The sequence below is a fragment of the Littorina saxatilis genome, linkage group LG14 (assembly GCF_037325665.1).
Source record: "Littorina saxatilis isolate snail1 linkage group LG14, US_GU_Lsax_2.0, whole genome shotgun sequence".
NCBI lineage: Eukaryota > Metazoa > Mollusca > Gastropoda > Littorinimorpha > Littorinidae > Littorina > Littorina saxatilis.
In genome coordinates, this window is record NC_090258.1 from 18,443,410 (window position 1) to 18,449,949 (window position 6,540).

Consider the following 6,540-nt stretch of genomic DNA (forward strand, 5'->3'; position numbering starts at 1 on the left):
GGAACCGAGTGGGAACCGAACACAAAGGGTCAGGGCACCGAACACAAAGCGTAGGGGAACCGTCACAGTGTCACCGGTGTGATGTAGGCAGCCTGAGCTTGTTTGCAAGCTGTGTAGATAATTCTTTTGCCTATGTTTTGCACCTGTGCAGGCATGTTTTCTGTAGACCTCCGCGTTGATAAAGGAGATAACACTGCCTGCGCAATCAAAAGCTTTCAAGTGTCACACTAGTGGTTTTTTTCTTCTTCTTGCCATGGCGAGAATGTTTTTTTGTGAAGAAGTGTATGTGTGACCTACATACGGATGGGGAAAAAAAGGGTTGTTGTCGTGACATTTTGTAAACTGAATCTTTTTAACTGCAAGGAGGATTTCGTGTAGACATGACATACAGCTCAATAGAAAAAGGGTCATTGTTGTCGATGTCGGTTTTACTGTTGTTATAATATTGAAAGTGCTTTGTTGTCGTTTGATTATTTTTATGGGTGGGGGGTTTGGGGTCTGACCTACATACAAATATAAATAGAAAAAGCTGTTGTCGGAAAATGTGGCGTCTTGAACTTTTGTAACTGTCAGGTGTTGTTTAGACATTGCAACTTTATGTTGTGTTTAAGTTTGTGACCTACATCCAAATACAAACAGAGCTGTTGCGTGATTTAAACATTGCAAGTATGTGTTGTGTTTAAGTTTGTGACCTACATCCAAATACAAACAGAGCTGTTGCGTGATTTAAAAATTAAATTGTTTCACTTTGAGGATGCTGTGAGCAATATTTTGCGAAGATTAAAGGCCTAGGTTCAAAAATAAAAAGGGTTGTTGTCGTCACATTGTGAAATGTGTATCACATCAGCGCTTGTAGCACAGCGATTGTTTTAAGCAAAAACGTGACATGCACCCTCGAATAATGAGCACACACGCAAGCACGCACGCACGCACGCACGCACAAACACCCCCACCCCCACACACACATCCACACATACAGACGGACACACATACACAGACACCCACACACAGTCACACAAACATACACACACATACACAACCACATACACACATTCACAGACACAGACGCACACACACACACATACACACACAGACACACATACATATGCTATATGTATATTTTTAGAAGACGAAGTTCAAGTTCGTCTTGGCAAATTTGTTACGGATTGTTTTAGCATTGTATAATGCATTATTTGTTGTTTGTTGTGTCAATAACTTTACTGGTTCATGACAATAAACATTATTCTATTCTATTCTATTCTATGCTACACAATAATAATAATAATAATAATAATAATAATAATAATAATAATAATAATAATAAATGAGCATTTATATAGCGCAACATCATAACTTTACAATTATGCTCTTTGCGCTTGACACATTTAAAATTAAAACACAGTTATACAAGCATTTACATCTACATTCATAGTCAACAACGCTTAATTAAAAGCATACACCATCAAACATACATTACAAAAGATTCTTCCACTAACTAAGTAATAAAAACATGAATAAAATAGGTAGTAAAAAACAAGGAAATACCAGCTGAATACCCTTAATCAAACAGAACATGTTATCAACAATGCTGAAAACAGTCCTAGATGTTTATATACATTATCACTAAAACAACAAATACACTACATGTAGCCTACTGATGGACTGAGAAAACAAAATCAGGGGTTGTATTTCTTGAAGAGGTGCGTTTTAAGTGCTCGTTTGAATGCTTGGGGTGACTGAGAGTGGCGGATGTGAAAGGGGAGAGAATTCCATTGTGTGGGTGCGCAGAAAGTAAAAGTGCGTTGTCCGTATGTTTTGGTTTTGGTGTGTGGAATGGTAAGGATGCGACAGTCAGAAGAGGCACGGAGTTGTCTTGCTGGAGAATAGACGGTGAGGAGTTCAGAGAAGTAAGCAGGAGACGAACCAGACTGAAAAGAAGTTAAAGCAGAGGGTGGACAGTTTGTAGTCAATGCGGGCTTGAATAGGTAACCAGTGCAGTGTGTGAAGAAGTGGTGTTGCGTGATCTCGTTTTCGTGCTTTGAGAATGAGGCGTGCTGCCGAGTTTTGGACTTTTTGTAGTTTATGCAGGAGGTACAGAGGACAGCCAGAGAGAAGAGAGTTGCAGTAGTCAAGTTTAGAAAGAACAAAGGCACAGACAAGAGTGTTAGTTGTTTGAGAGGAGAGTGTGTGGCGAATGGTGCTGATCTTACGAAGCTCAAAATAAGCTGCTCTACAGACTAAAAATATATGTTTGTTAAGGGTCATGTCAGATAAAAGGGTGAATCCAAGGTTTCTAGCTGATGGTGAGAAAAGAATGTCGGTATTGCCTATTTGAACAGAAACAGGTTGGGGAGAGGGAAATGTAGTAAAATTCTTCTTTTTGCAGTTTCTTTCTTTCTTTCTTTCTTTCTTTTATGTTTAACGTCGTTTTCAACCATTCAAGGTTATATCGCGACGGAGGGAAGGGGGGAGATGGGATAGAGCCACTTGTCAATTGTTTCTTGTTCAGAAAAGCACTAATCAAAAATTTGCTCCAGGGGCTTGCAACGTAGTACAATATATTACCTTACTGGAAGAATGCAAGTTTCCAGTACAAATGACTTAACATTTCTTACATACTGCTTGACTAAAATCTTTACAAACATTGACTATATTCTATACAAGAAACACTTAACAAGGGTAAAAGGAGAAACAGAATCCGTTAGTCGCCTCTTACAACATGCTGGGGAGCATCGGGTAAATTCTTTCTCGTCCCAACCAATATGGGACTCCTCCTAACCCGCGGGGGGCTTTTTGCACAGTAAGACTTCAGTCTTATCATCATCATTCAGCTTGAGTTTGTTATCGACCATCCAAGATTTAACATCAGTGATGCATGTCTGAATGGTCTGGATGGCGGAATGTGCCTCTGCAGGGGGACTGGGTTTATACAGCTGGGTGTCATCAGCTGTGGTCAGTCAAATTAACGGTGGGCTGTGCGCTAATATAAGATTCTAAGGACTTCAAGAACACCCCTCGTACATGCAAGGAACACTTTTTTTCATTATAAAAAGTGATGATCTTTCATACAGACCTCATTTAAACTCGGAGAAAGGACTGTGCTCTTAGTTATTTGCGATTCGAAACCTTCATCGAGCTTCGACTGACTGTGCAGAGTGTTGCCCCTTGACTCCAAGGCCACGGTTAGCACATTTTCAAAGTAAATGTGGTATGTTTCTCGTGTTGTATCTTCACTCATCGGGGAGTCTGGTACTATATATGAACGGTAAGAATGCTCTGAACTCTACACGTATTATATCCCCATCGTTTGTTTGTTCACATTTGCCCAACATGTTAATTTGCTGCGGGGTTTATGTCGTCTGCTAGGCGGCTAGGGCAATCGAACCACTGAACTGCAGTCTCATTTCAAAAACAAAAATTGCTCGTCTGCACGCATGAGGCAGGCTGGTAATAAGTTTTATACATGGTAAGAACGTTCTTAGCCCTACACGATTTCGATTCCGATTGTTGTTGCCTTGAAATAATAATTCGGAAACCATTTATTCACTGAACTGATGCAGTCGTATTTCAGTGTAGTCTACTATAACAGAGTCGACTTTCAAATGCTGGTCAGTAGCTGGTACGTTATCGGAATAACACTTGTGTTTTCTGTTTGCCGCTGGGAATGTTATACTAACTCATCATTTGGTAATGTGGTTAATAAGCTACATGCCACTAACACGGCATATGAGAAGAATCTTTGCAAGTCAAAACGAGAAGAGACCATTGTGGAAGAGACACAGCCGCTTCTATTTTTAGATCAGTGGGGTTCAACTGTGGCACAGGCGCCTGCGATCTGTCAGAAAAAAACACTTCTGCTTTGAGCCGCAGGAAATTTATGGTTATTTTTTGGTAAAGTGGAGAATATAAGCTACATGTCATTAATTAATTCTGAGGATGAGAGTACAGTCTCGCTTTGGCAAAGGGCGTAAGAATACGCTCGCGCATCGCCATTAGCCAATCAACTGGTTCACATCAGTCATGTGACACCAGTACTTACTGACAATTATTATTATTTAAGTTATTGAGACATCCCAGTGCACTAAGGGATTTATAGAGCAAATCGAGAAAATTCATTATTGAACGAAGCGCATAGCGCTGAGTTCAATAATTATTTTCGAGATTTGCTCTATAAATCCCTTAGTGCACTGGGATTGTTTCAATAACGATATTGTCGGTACCGCCAGAGAAAAAAGAAGATACAACACGCACATTTTGCTACGCGCATTTAATAGGTATAACTGTGTGGTCAGGTCGTATAGAAGATCTACTTTTGTGTGGGCTGTCTCGTGTGTCGTGCTTTCATCACACGCAAACTCTTGTTTTAATTTCTGTTGGTAAATTCCAGTGTAGCGTTAAGCTAAACAGTGATGATCTTTCTCTCATTTGAACTCGGAGAAAGGACTGTGCTTTCAGTTATTTGCGGTTCGAAACCTTCATCGAGCTTCGACAGATTGACTGTGCAGAGTTGTGCCCCTTGCCAGGGTCGACGGAAAGCCCATTTTCAAAATAAACGTGGCATGTTTTTCGTGTGGTATCTTCCCTCATCGGGGAGTCTGGTACTAAATATGAACGGTAAGAATGCTCTGAACCCTACACGTATTATATCCCCATCGTTTTATCGTTCACATTTGCCTAACATGTTAATTTGCTGAGCGGGATTTATGTCGTCTGCTAGGCTATTGCACTGAGTCTCATTTCAAAAACAAAAATTGCTCGTCCGTTGCACTGAGTCTGCACACAGAAAGCAGGCTGGTAATAAGTCTTATATGTGGTAAGAACGTTCTAAACCCTACACGTTTTCGATTCCGATTGTTCTTGCCTTAAAATAAACGGAAAACATTCATTTACTGAACAGATGCAGTCGTATTTCAGTGTAGTCTGCAACGTGCTGATCTAGCTGCTACGTTATCGGAATAACACTTGTGTTATCTGTTAGCTGCTGGGAATTGTATACTAACTCATCATTTGGTAATGTGGATAATAAGGTACATGCCACCAACATGGCATAATTATGAGAGGAATCTTCGCAAGTCGAAACTGAAAAATTAGACACGGCGGGTTCTATTTTTAGATCAGTGCAACTGTGGGCGGCACAGGCGCATGCAATCTGTCAGAAAAAAACCACTTCTGCTTTAATTGAAAAGCAGGACATTTATGGTCATAATCATTGGTATTGTGGAGAATATAAGCTACATGTCATTAATTAATTCTGAGGATGAGAGTACAGTCTCGCTTTGGCAAAGGGTGTAAGAATACGCTCTGTGGAAAAGTTAGCGCACTCCAGGAGTGCGCTAACAGATTTAAGCGCATCGCCATTAGCCAATCAACTGGTTCACATCAGTCATGTGACACCAGTACTTACTGACAATTATTATTATTATTATTATTCTTATTATCATTATCATTATTATTATTATATTACTGTGCTTTCAGAACCAGTCTCGCTGCTGCCTTTTGTACTCTTTCAGTGAAGTTTGTGATGTACACAGGGCATTCAGATCAAATGAAATTAAGTGTTTCGTAGGTCTTTTCAACCTTTCGTTTCATTTCATGTCTTTGACGTTACCTTGGAAATTAGCAAATAAAACAGGGCAAAAATTCCTCTTTTTTACATTTAGTCAAGTTTTGACTAGATGTTTTAACATAGAGGGGGGAATCGAGACGAGGGTCGGGGTGTATGTGTGTCTGTCTGTCTGTCTGTCTGTCTGTGTGTGTGTGTAGAGCGATTCAGACTAAACGACTGGGCCGATCTTTATGAAATTTGACATGAGAGTTCCTGGGTATGATATCCCCGGACGTTGTATTCTTTTTTTCGATAAATACCTTTGATGACGTCATATCCGGCTTTTTGTAAAAGTTGAGGCGGCACTGTCACACCCTCATTTTTCCATTAAATTGATTGAAATTTTGACAAAGTAAATCTTCTACGTTCAGTTTCATTCTGTGAGTTCCACAGCCTGACTAAATGTAGTAATTTCGCCTTACGCGACTTGTTATTTTATTTTTTAAGATAATGAAAGTTGATTGTTGGGATCAGAATTGTATACAGAAGCACTACTAAAGAAATTTCTTAGATTCTATTCTGGATATATCCAGAGCATATATGTAAACAAATCAACCATCTAAGGATTACACCAAAAGAAGAGTAATTAGAGTAAAAATGTGACCATCCACCACGGAATGCGTCGCATGTTACCTTTGCATGATTTTTTTATTTGTACATTTTCTTAAAGAGTTGATTATGCTCTATCCAGTGGTATAAACCGTTTTAGAAAAGAGCGAAAACTGTTTGAGTAAAAAGCGTGTGACAAAGGTGACCCTCACACTGTTACCAGACACTCCCCGGACTTATATTAAGCCTAGCGCAGAACCGCGCGAGGTGACATGCGACTCATTTCGTGGTGGAGGGTCACAAATTATAAAAGGACAGGACTTTTTTAAAGTTAGCTGAGTGGTTTTTTTTACAGTTTTTTTAAGAGAAGTTCAAAGTTTGATAAT